The following is a 12482-nucleotide window of genomic DNA, read 5'->3' on the forward strand; positions in this document are numbered from 1 at the left end:
CTGTGTTCGGGATCACTTCGACTGTTCCTTGGTAAAAGGAAGCAAGATACGAATTTAGATTCATAATTTTAATAGAACATTTTTTTACTGCAATTTTTACTCCTGGGATCCTAATAGTTGATCAAATATCAGGTTGTAAAGAAGGTTCTTGCGGTTTCAAACCTTCAATTTCAAACGAGCATATCTCAATTCAAACAAACTTCTATTAATCGAAATAAAAACCATGACAATTAATACACTTTTGCCAACGAGCAATAAGTGTGTTAATGCCGGTAGCATAGAATTCTGGAGTTCTGGACGCGACAAAGTCGTTGAAGGTCGCTTCGGTATGGTCTCTGCTTTTGAAGCATTTCTCGCGGAGGAAGTTGTCGAGATGGTAGTCGACGGGCGAAAGGTGCGGCGAGTATGGTGAATGAGGCAGAGTTTCGTAGCCCAATGCGTTCAACTTTTGCAGCATCTGTTTTGCAATATGGGGACAAGCGTTGTCGTGGAGCATGATTGATCCCTTTGTGTTGACCAATGCCGAGCAGATACTTCGAAGCGTCTTGTCATTTCGTCGATTTGTTGACAGTGCTTCTCCGCCGTAATCGTTTAGCCCAGATTCAGGAAGCTGTGATGGATGAGACCCTTCTGCAGACCACCAAACAGTCACCATGATCGTTTGTGGGTGGAATTTTGGCTTCGGGAACTGATGAGGAGCTTCGCCAACGTCCAACCACTGCGCCGAATGTCGCCGATTGTTGTAAAGGATCCACTTCTCATCACACGTCACAATCCTGTCGAGAAACGGGCCGTTCTTGTTCCGCAGAAGAAGAGAAGACGACACCTCAAAACGACGATTTTGATGAGTTTTGGTCAATTCGTGTGTCACTCATTTATCGTGTTTTTGACTTCCTAATCTCTTGCAGATGGTTGGAAATTGTCATAGGTGTTACACCAAAGTCTTTAGCAAGCTCCCGAACAGTTGTGCGTAGATTGGCTTCGACTAAGGCTCTCAGTTGGTCGTTGTCAACAGCGGATGGCCGATCACTGCGCTCGTCATCTTCCAGGATCTCTTCACCGCTTCGAAATTTCTTGAACCACCATTGTGCCTTACGTTCGTTAGTGGTTCCTGGGCCAAACGCATCGTTAATATCACGAGCTGTGTGGGTAGCTTTTCGGCCTAGCTTGAACTGGAACAAGAAATTCGTGCGAATTCGCCTCTTGTCCATGCTATCTTTGCAGTCCAGAAAAAAGAAAAAATATTTCAAAACAAAACCAATACAACGGATAGATAGAGTGGAAAACGCGCTTTAAACTTATATATATAAGCACAATATTATAACGACACTTGAGTTGAAAATACATCACTGAAAATGGAAGTAAAAAATACGCAATAACTTTCTTTACAACCTAATTGAAACAGGAAAATCTCAAGATGAAAACTTTCAAAGATGTAATAAGTATCAAAATTTACATTAACACTGACAACTATATATAACATTTTTTGTTTCTTACATATACAAATCTTTATACAGTGTACTTCAGATTTCTGTAAAGTAACGAAAAACGTATTATAATTTCTGTAATATTACATAAAAATAATGTTTTCAGCGAATGATTTCCCTAAAACATTTTTTATTAGAGGGAGTATTCCATCTGTCAAAGTTTTCTGCTTGTTATTATCAAAATATAGTATATTTGCGAACTTCAAATGAAAGTAACAATGCTTAATTTATTTAAATGTCTGTGATTTTACCAGGGGCGGATCCAGGAAGGATTTCTAGGGGGCGGTGTGATATAATACTGCTACTTAGAGCTACTTTTAAAAGCTCCAAACTCTGGGATGGGTTTTATTTACAAATAAGAAGGATTTAAAATATATATATATTTGCGCAGTTTCCATTTTTCTTTATTTGAATTTCATAGGATACCCAAATGACCAAATGAAGACGGTATTATTAGTTTCAAACCACTTAAGGTGGATCACTAGGTGTTCTTGATGCTATGCTAAACACTTTTAAATAGTGCGGTGTTGCCAGATAGTGTCGAATGTTTACTGATGAAAGATAATAAAGAAAGTAATCATGGAATTATGCTTGGACATGTACTGGAGAAATTAGTTTACGGTCCCTCAGCTAAGTTCCACTTCTCGAACTGCAACGCTAGAATCCAGGAATTTTCTTATTGTGACTACCACAGTAAACGTATAAATTTGCCAGCAACACATTATGGCGTTCTACGCAAGTTCCTTCTCAAAACCTATTTCCTTAAATATATATTAATATTCAAATAAAATGTGAAACATAACACGAAACACGGTCAAACAATATATCTGTTTCATAATAAAATCATTTCTTTAGAGTGCCTTACATATACAAATAAACATTTCATAAAACAGCAATTCTAGTAAGATCTAACAGTAAGTGCCATCTTGTGTGCTCATTGTAAAAGGAATCAAATATTTTCTTTTATTTGTTACCTTTTTTGGTATCACAATACACAACCAAATGAATCAGTGTCTTGTATTATAGCTGAAACATAACTCTATCTTGTAGTACAATATTTATAATATGTAACGTTTCATTGCGCAGTAGTTAAGGGAACGAGCTAAAATATGTACTCACTTCCTGGTGGTGATCCATCTTAACTGCTGTCACATTCGCCCACTGAACTTGAATTTTAGAAATTGTGTCTGCACTGGCAGTAGAAATGTTTCTGCAAGCGGAATCAATTGATCTTTCAGAATACGCATTGTATTCTCTACAGATATTACTGTGATTTTTTCGAAGAATTTCTATATTTTGAGGGAGCCTTTGTTGCAACTGATTCAAGAGTTTAACGAGAAACATTGAGCAACGATCCCTAGGGCTGTCTTTCCTGCTCCACAGGTAACTGCAACATCCGCACCTTTGTTACAAATTCGTAGCTTAAATACGAATACCTATCGATATAGTCATCACCATTATCTTTCAAAGGATCCAAGCAGCAGGTTGGCAATATTAGGGTAGGGATATGCCGAAGATACCTCGCGATCTCCCTGAACCGCTGGACGGAATAAAGTCTTCATTTGTTTAGAAGTTTGTCTGCAGAGGATTGTGTGTTTATGCTCGGGAGGTTTTCTTGCACCAGCAATATGGAATAAGAAACACAAACAACATCATAATAGGCACGTTTTAAATAGAGAATGGAAGAAAATAACAACTGCAATGGGAATGTCAGATAAGTTATTCATATTTATTTGAGAATTATGCTGTAGCTTATTATTATACAAGGTAGTAGCGGGTACAGACCGGTCTTTCGGGCTGAAGTTCGTAAATTGTGGAATTTCTAAAGAAAAAAGCTACTGTTAATCATATCTAAGCTTAAAACTCCAGCCTCCCCCTAATTCCGAGATTAATAAAAAGGGGATAATTTTGGAACTGGAGGGACAAAATCAGGTAAAATCTCCATGTTTACAGGAGAAATGAGTTGATGTTACTTAAATGTAATTACTAAGTACTAACATAACATAACATAACATAACATAACATAACATAACATAACATAAACCACCAAAAACAGAGAAAATATAGGAGGAAAGTACGAATTTTAAGCAAAGAACCAAAACCAAACATCTCAACCTAAATTAACCCAAAATCTAACCTAACCTACCTAAACCATCACAAAAATACAGAAAATATAGCAAGAAGGCATGAAATTTAAGCAAAATAATCTGGCCCCCAGTTCCAAAATATGCCTAAAAAGGAATAATTCTAAATTCGTTACTAATATTAGGTAAAGAAATACCTGTAAAGACAGGCACATGTATTCATAAGGGGGAAACGTCGAATAATGGAATTGCATTGACGAAACTTCATTTGCTGCAGTTAATACTCCCTCCACTTCGAAATCTGAGCATATACCTGTTTTTGTTTTTATGTTTTTTATTTTACTGGGAAATGATTTCTCGCCTGAGTGCTGGAAGAGAACATTTCTTTACAGAAAATTGAAAAAATGTAAATGTCTTTGATTTATTGATAGAGGTGGACAATAAATGAGACTCAAATACTTTTGCGTAACAAGAGACGCGACTTTAGTATTTTTATGTATTGTCTCGCGTCCATCCCTATTTATAAACTGTTTGGTCCTTTCAATTTCAAAATATGTTTTTGCAGTGATTCTTTATGCAATATTTTCAAACGCGTCACAGTAATGTTTTTCCTCAAACTGAGAACTTAAGCGATGGTGCGACCTCCTCGCTATATGCGCCCTTCATCCGTCGCGACCTAGACATCGAGGTAGCGACCGCAACTTTAACCTCGACCTCGATCGCGAGGTATCTTCGGCATGAATTTACCCTTAGATTCTATGTCGCATTTGTGAAACCTACATCGGGCTTTTGTTGGATCTGGAATTTCCAGGATCCAATCCTTGAATTCATTTTCCACGACCATTGTTTTCGAAACCTCTGTTGATACTGATCAGTGGCTGATCTAGGCCATTGCCGGGGGGAGAGCCTAGGTTCCCCTAGTTTTTTCAGTGACAAAATAATTTAAGCTATTATTTATATTTGTTTGAAAATTTATATATACCTATCATAGTCTGGGTACTGGCTACCACCCCACACTGAGAAAAATTTACGGGTTAAAAGTACGTAAATTGAAGTGATTTTTAGGACCCTTCAGAGGAATGACTTTTCAACGTTATTGAGAATGTTAATTGTTCTTGTCCGTTCTATGTATATTTTCTCCTTACTTTTCCAGATAAAAATGATGACGTCAGAACTTATTAATGATATGACGTTATAGTTAATAACAATAATAATGGAGCGACACCATTACCGGTCATGTCAAAACTCAAGTGTAATGATAAAATCACAAAACAGGAATGTTATATTTCTAGCTGTTGCTAGACATTCACCGAGGCAAACATGGATAATCACATGAAGGAATGGTAGAAACTCCGTTCTTGACTGCATTTAAATCTGTATGTGGAGACTTAAGCAATGTATATTGCAGTTAAATCTGCATTCACTACTGTGAAAATGCCATGACGAGAGGATACGAATACATGATTTGACTGCATTGTTTTCCTTATGCATAGGCCACGGTATAAAGAAATGCTTGCAATCAATCAGGGACGAAATTAAAGAAAGAAAGACTAAAACCCAATCAAGCAATGTTCTTTTCTCATCTCTGTACAGACTATTTCCACAAGCAGCGGAATAAAGCTTCCAATAAATAATGCACGACAATTCTAATAGAATACATACTCTACTACATAGGATTGAAATATACTCCTTTGGAATATGCAAATTGTAAGCAGCCGTTGAGAAACAAACACCGAGCTTTTTTTTTGTACGGGAATAGTGTAACATTGAAATTTTTATTTATCTAATTGCTTTATCCTTATAAAATAAGTTCCTACTCCCAACCATTAGAGGGTTACGCTCTCTCTTTGGCATAGGTTACAATACGTATTGGTGTTGCTAATACAAGTACAATAGATGGTCTAAGTGCAATTTGGTTACACGGGGAGTTAATCATCATTTTATTCAGGTTCTATTTTATTTGATCATGGTAAAAAAGAAAAGTAGAAGAAGTAAATGAAAAGAGGAACATGAAGTGCACTGTCTCAACACAACACAGATGTGATAGTGTACCAGATGAATGTTCTGTCCAACTTTGGACGTGATGAAGACCAACGGTGCCCTGGTAGGACATAAGTTTGTTATTGTGCAGAGGATGAAGGGGCTATGTAATGAGGAACGACGGATGATGAAAAAGCTGCAATTGCGTCTAAATCCGGATGATCAGGAGGTAGGGTATAGCGGTAAAGTGCAAAGAGTAGCGACAACGGTGTATCCTGTGATTTGCGAGGTGGATTGAACGGGATGTCTGCTTGCATTGTGGTGAGGAGTAACGGGTGCCGGGACTCGAATCGGTTAGTAATATACTTCGTCCGTAAAGCTTCAAGATGGAACAGAAGATGTGGAAAAGGCATAATGTCGTAAAGATCTTGAGTAGGACTAGGAAGTTTTATTCTGTAGGCTATTCGTATGGCATGTCGTTCTAGTATTTTCAGTTTTTCATAATGACGCTGGAGAGCGGCTATCCATGCAGTGAATCCATAGGTCAGGACTGGTCGTAAGAATACTTTGTAGGTATTAAGAATGGTATTTCCTCGTGGTCCCCAAGTAGTACCCGTGAGTCGTTTGAGGAGGTTAATCCTGTTATATGCTTTCTGTATTACATTCTGAAGGTGAGGGCGCCAAGTGAGGTGGTGGTCAAAAATAATTCCCAGATACGTTACATGTTTAGCTGGATGAACCCGCATGTTATCTACTTGGATATTCAGAAGTGAAGGATTTCGATGTACCCGTGATCTGCGTTTTGGCGGGAGAAAGACTATTGCTTGTGTTTTATCTGGGTTGAGTTTCAGACGCCACTTCGTACACCAGGTGAGAAAAGTTTGAATTGCTGCATTAATTTCAGTACTTATACGGTGAATAGTCCGGCCTAATGTAAGAAATGCAGTGTCGTCTGCATACTGAAATATATGTGTGTTTGACGGCAATGGTGGCATATCTGCTACATATAGAAGATACAGCAAAGGTGATAAGGCAGACCCTTGTGGTACTCCAGAGAGAATAAATATCGGGTGCGAGAGAGTGCCATTAAGAGCAACATAAGCAATACGGTTGTGAAGAAAATTATAGATAAACCATATATATTATATGGGAAGTGTCAGACGGATAAGTTTATATATGAGAGCTTCATGCCATACCTTATCGAATGCCTTTTCCAGGTCGAAGAGCACTAGACAAGATGGAAATTGTTTATTAAACTGATTGGTAATAATATTAGACAGACGAAGCAACTGGTCATTGGTACTAAAACCGGGAAGGAAACCAGCCTGATGCAGAGGGATTATATTACGTTCTGTTAGATAAGAATGAAGGCGTCGAACAAGGATTCTTTCAAGAATTTTGCAAAACACAGAAGTAAGTTGAATAGGCCGGTAAGAAGAAACAGTATTTGGTGGTTTGTGTGGTTTTAGATACATCAGTGTTTTGGAAGTCTTCCACTCACAAGGAACAAAGCCTGTCCGAAGGATGAATGTATAAATGAGAGAAAGAAGGTAAAGCAACTGATAAGGCGCTTCTTTAATATGTCGATAAGTAATCCCATCGAAACCAGGTGCAGTATTTTTCTTGTTCTGGACAGTTCGAGTTATATACGTTACTGTAATTGGTTGTGTAAGAGCAGTCTTGTGCGAGAGAGTATGATAGATGTTAGGTTGAAGACGAAAGGTGTCGAAATTAACTTTCTCAACCGGATGAAGACGCTGAGAGTATGCAGGTGGTAACGGAGTAAAGATTCCCTGGAGATATGTTGCAAAAGCGACGGCTTTATCCTTGCCACCTTGTAGTGGGGAATCTTTATCTATTAACGGATATGAAGTACGAGTGGATTGTCCTGTGAGCTGATGGAAGCGCTTCCAGTATTGTGTTGGATGAGCTGTTTCGGCTAAGGAATTACAGGATTTTATCCAGTTGCGTAATTTATAAGCTTTAAGGTAATTGGAGACAGTGCGTTGAAGTTTACGATGATGACGAAGAGCTTCTTCGTTTCTGGTATGGATATATTCGTTGTAAAGGGCTCTGGAACGTCGTATGAAAGGTAAGTATTGCGGAGGTAACGGAGGACGGCATGGAGAAGTAAGCTTGGTAGTAGGGATGTGTTTATTCCCGGCATTTTGAAATGCTGTGTTGATAGTATCTAGTGTAGTATAAAGTGCTTCCTCGGTTTCGGGACTAGGAGTTTCCGCCAACGTAGTAGCTATATCAGTTCTATAAGCTTCCCAGTTTGCTTTATCGAATCGAAGGATACGTCGAGCAGTATGACTGGATAGATTTTGAGAAGATTTTAAACATGTAATTGTTAACTTAATTGGTAAATGATTGCTACCTAGATTCTCCAGAACTGTAACATTACAGCGATTATGAAGGGAGGCGGAGGTAATCACAACGTCTGAGGTGGTTTGTGAGATGGGCCGTGTGTACGCTGGAAGTTGATGAATGATGCCTGTCGTGTTTGTTTCAATGAAGTTAATGAACTGGTGTTTCTCTCGCTCTGACCGACTATGAATGTTAATGTCTGCCATAATGATATAGTTACGAAAGTTATTGGAGATATAATGAAAGAAGTTAAGAGGGATATGGTGACCTGGACGTACATAGATGGTTGCAAGAGTGACATACAGTTGGCGAAAATACGTCGTGACTATAAGGTATTCCGGGAGTCGAAATGTGAGGAAATGTTGTCGGATGGCAACAGTAACAGGATAGCCAATAGCTACGCCGCCATTTGCGCGATGTGCTGGAACGGTGTTGTCGTGACGGAGAAGTTGATACTGTGGTATTTTACAGCTTTGCTTGGACGTAAGATATGTTTCATTCAATAGAAATGCGTTAGCTTTTTCTTCAAGAAGAAGATGCTCGAACAAAAGCTTGTGCTTTAGTAGCGATCGGATATTAAGAAATATAAACACAAGTTCCATGGCCACTTTATGCTTAGACTGCTGTTTCGAGGGGGGCAGCGTGGAAATAGACAGATTGTCCGGAGTATGTAGCATTGAGGTTAATATGAAAAACATTTCGGGCATCATATTTAATTTGTTGAAGAACATGTGGCCTATCAAATGGATGTATGTTTTGAAGAGCGATGGTTATGAAGGAGAGTAGCTGAGCTACAGTTACAGTTTGTTGCGTTTGTGTAGGAGGCATTTGAGTTTGCTGCGTTGTATGAAGCCGAACTGGAACAACTAGACTTGGTTTTGTGTAAACACCGAGCGCATCGTCTTCCAAGCATATCAGATATATTTCGCTACTGGCTGTGAGAATTTGCATGGCTTTATTGTTTGAAATAAGCAAAGATTTACGCAGTATCTTTGGCATTTATACCAAGTAACAAATAACGTTCTATGTTTCCTGTATGCCCAATCAGTCTCAATAATAGTTTTGTAAATGTGTGAATTGTCGGATAAAAGTTACATCACAATAGTCCTGCCATCTGTTTTCCGTATCTGTTATTCTTGTGTCCGATACGAAAACATCCTGGTTTTGTCATATAGTGCAGAATTGTGGGTGATGGAAATTTTGCGTTTCTTTTTCCCCTACCTATTATAACCGGAGTAATGCGTTGCTGTCTGTATGGTAATATTATGTAACATGAGATTCCAGATTTTAATACCAAACAACTGTATGATTACACAGTGTTTCAGGACTTTTTTCCGATTACTTACTGTAAATTACTCGTTCTAAATGTATTTATATCCAGTTTCTGGGATATATAACATTGCAATGACTTTCTATCATACCATTACGTACTTTATTTGTCGCACTTTCCGAGTGAAAGGTCAGTTGTACATAGAAATTGTACGTAATCATGTTTTCCTACCTTTTAATAGTAATGATAAAAGAATTCGTCTCTTTACATAGTTATAATGTATGTATAGTACGGATTTATTTGCTCTTTGCAATGTAGAATGGGTTCATGACAAACTTTCATTCCTGACATGAATTTTGCACTCTACTGTGAACATTTGCACATTATTGAGTTTCTTTTAACATTATAATGTAAAAAATGCATTACAAGAAAAATTTGTTCTTCCTGTGATATCTTCTTCTTACTCATTTAAAAAATCAGGTAGTAGTTAAGATAACGGTAATATTTTCATTCCTGATAGACATTTATCTCTCTTGGATGACGTAACATTTTCTGTCCAATCTAGAATGTATTACAGAACTGAAAGCCTTCCTGTCGTTACGTACATTATTGCGTAGTACAAATTTTTCATGAAAAACAAAATGCAGCATGTTGTATTTGCACTTCGCCACATGATAAATTAACATTATAATGGTTTCAAGTCCAAATTTACGTAATTTAAGTAGACCTACGGAAGAACAAAAAAAAAAAAAAAATCAACTTTACATGTCTTTACTGTTAAATTTTCTATGAAAATTTTTCTCAGTGCAGTTTTTACCGTCTAGATCCGCCACTGATACTGAGGCTGCATTTTTTATTTATATATAAAAATCTATAATATCCGAAATGTATTAACTAGAAATAAATGTTTATACCTTATTTAGACGTACAATTACTATTTACGACTCACAAAATTTTAAGTAAAAACATAGAAAAACACAAAAACACATTCTCACTTGCAACACACTTGAAAGAAACTAGAAGGCAGTGTTCTTAGGTTTCCTGAAGAAAATTTCCCTCAACTGATTCAAAATTTTCCTTTTTCTTATCAAATTTTCCTAGTATGTTAAGTGCCTAATTCCTATACCTATATTAAAGGCAGGGCCAACCACATTTGTTTTATTCATTTGGAGTTTGCTTATATTTTTTTTTTATTTTTTTACTTTTTCTTTCACATTTTTTAAAAAATACTCACAAATACACCCGGCCAACAATGAATGTAAATTATGCTACTTTGGATACATACACACACAAACTATTGTTATTATGTTAGTTTATTTCTGAAGAACAAAGAAAAATTTGAGTATCTATATTGTTCAATCAGTCAATGCGAGATATTCTTGAATTTTTCATGTTTTATCGAAAAATTACCGTTTTCCCTTTTTCTTAAATTTATCTACGAAATTTCCATAGATTAGGGAAATTGCTTTCAAATTACGAACACTGCTAGAATGTACAAGCTCTTTACACACTACCCGTAAGCAGAGAACAGAGAATCATATGACTTCATTATTGTGTTGAAAATTTACAGAAAATAAAATTCACATTTAATTCTCGTTTCCAAGTGGTAAAACAACATAGTGTGATAGTTCTTTGAAGTCATGAACTAACGTTCATAATTAAATTTATTTGTTTCCTTTAATAAACTAAAACAATATACGTGGGCTTCAACAACCGAAGTTATTAAATTTGTATTAGAAAATTCTTACTCTTGCAATGAAATGCGAAATTAAAATAATTAAAAAGAAGCAAACATGGGCATTACCGCCAGTGTTGCAAGTTTGCGGGAAAAGTCGCTAAATCGACAGAAACTAATTTTTCCCATTGGCGACTTTTTGGTGATTTTTAAATGACGATTTAGCTACTTACTTACAAAGTTAGTGACTTTTTGCTGCAAACAACCTATTTATCTGTAGAGAAGCATTATTAGTTCAAAACAGTTTATATGTTTTTTTCTTTCTTTTTTTTAAAAATCAGCGCACGTGATGAAGAGTTTGGGAATACAGCGTACCCACTCCCTCACAATCCTGCATTGTTATCTGTTACCCCTGTCCTCTAATAGAGAACAATTACAAACTTGATGTCCTCTAGTTCGCAGAACTACCATTGAGAAACACAAGTAATATAGCAGTACTAATAGCAACAAGATTAGCTATAGATGCGTGAATAAAAGTTACGCTGGTGTTCGTTATGTTTGTCCTTTGGGATCTTTTAATTATTCTGTACTTTTTCTTTAAAAGAATGCACATCATAAGAACTGTGGTGTTAATTATTTCGAAACTATTTTGACTCCAGAATATGAACAAATGTACCCCCCGAAACGATGTGAAATGATCCCTGAATTCAAGGATTGTTTGCGCCCTGTTGACAAAGATGTGAGTAGAACATATTGGTTTTTTTTTTTTTTTTTTTTTTTTTTTTTTTTTTTTTTACATCTAGAACTTTAAAACAATGCTTTTAGACAACGGATTTCACGAGTAACTTTTTTCTTTTTAGCGACTTTTTGTGTCAACATTTTGGCAACACTGGTTACCGTAGCGAAAAATTCTTTCTAAGTTGATAAGTATTGTTGAGTAACTGTAAATCTATGGAGTGGGGAAAGAAAAGAAGAATTAAAAACAAGGTTTGGTGCGTAATAAACCATCCTCTGTCTTAAGAAATCAATGAATACGAATGTATATAATGACAGATAGACTCAGTTTAAAGTTTAACCATTATTTTCAAAGAAAACAAAAGTATTTTGAGAATTTATTTAACGGCTAATAAAAAGGGCCAAAAATGGTGACAAAAGAGTTTCATAAAATAAGCTATATTTGAGGTTATAAGCACTTCGTAGATTTGTATGGCTAAGTGTCTCTCCAAATATGCTAGATTTAGGCAAAAATAGGTCAAATTGGCATCACTGCTTGCAGTGCATACTTGCTGTGAATTTCCGTACTATATATTGGGTTGTTATAAAAGAAATGAAATAAAATCTTTGAGTTTTATGTCCCACGGTTATGCCGGTCAGGCTAAAGGAGACGGTGATGATCAGTGAAATGAAGAAAGTGGGAGGAAACGCTAGAAACCCGAGAAAACCCACAAGCACGGTGTTGTCCACCACAAAGGCCACACGGCGCAAGCTGGGATCGAACCAGGGACCCCAAGCACCGGAGGTGAACGTTCTACCACTGAGCCACCGCGCCCCCTGTTATAAAAGGAGAACGGGGTTGTAGCTACTGTTTGACAATAAAAGAAAAATTAGGGCGTATT

At 36.8% G+C, this 12482-nt stretch overlaps 1 pseudogene; it reads right to left on the reverse strand.

Moving 5' to 3' along the window:
* Positions 1–205: 205 nt before the first annotated feature.
* Positions 206–1211, reverse strand: LOC145670606 (histone-lysine N-methyltransferase SETMAR pseudogene; annotated as a pseudogene).
* Positions 1212–12482: the final 11271 nt, after the last annotated feature.

Source organism: Thermobia domestica, chromosome 14 (genome assembly GCF_964235325.1).
Source record: "Thermobia domestica chromosome 14, izTheDome1.hap1.1, whole genome shotgun sequence".
NCBI lineage: Eukaryota > Metazoa > Arthropoda > Insecta > Zygentoma > Lepismatidae > Thermobia > Thermobia domestica.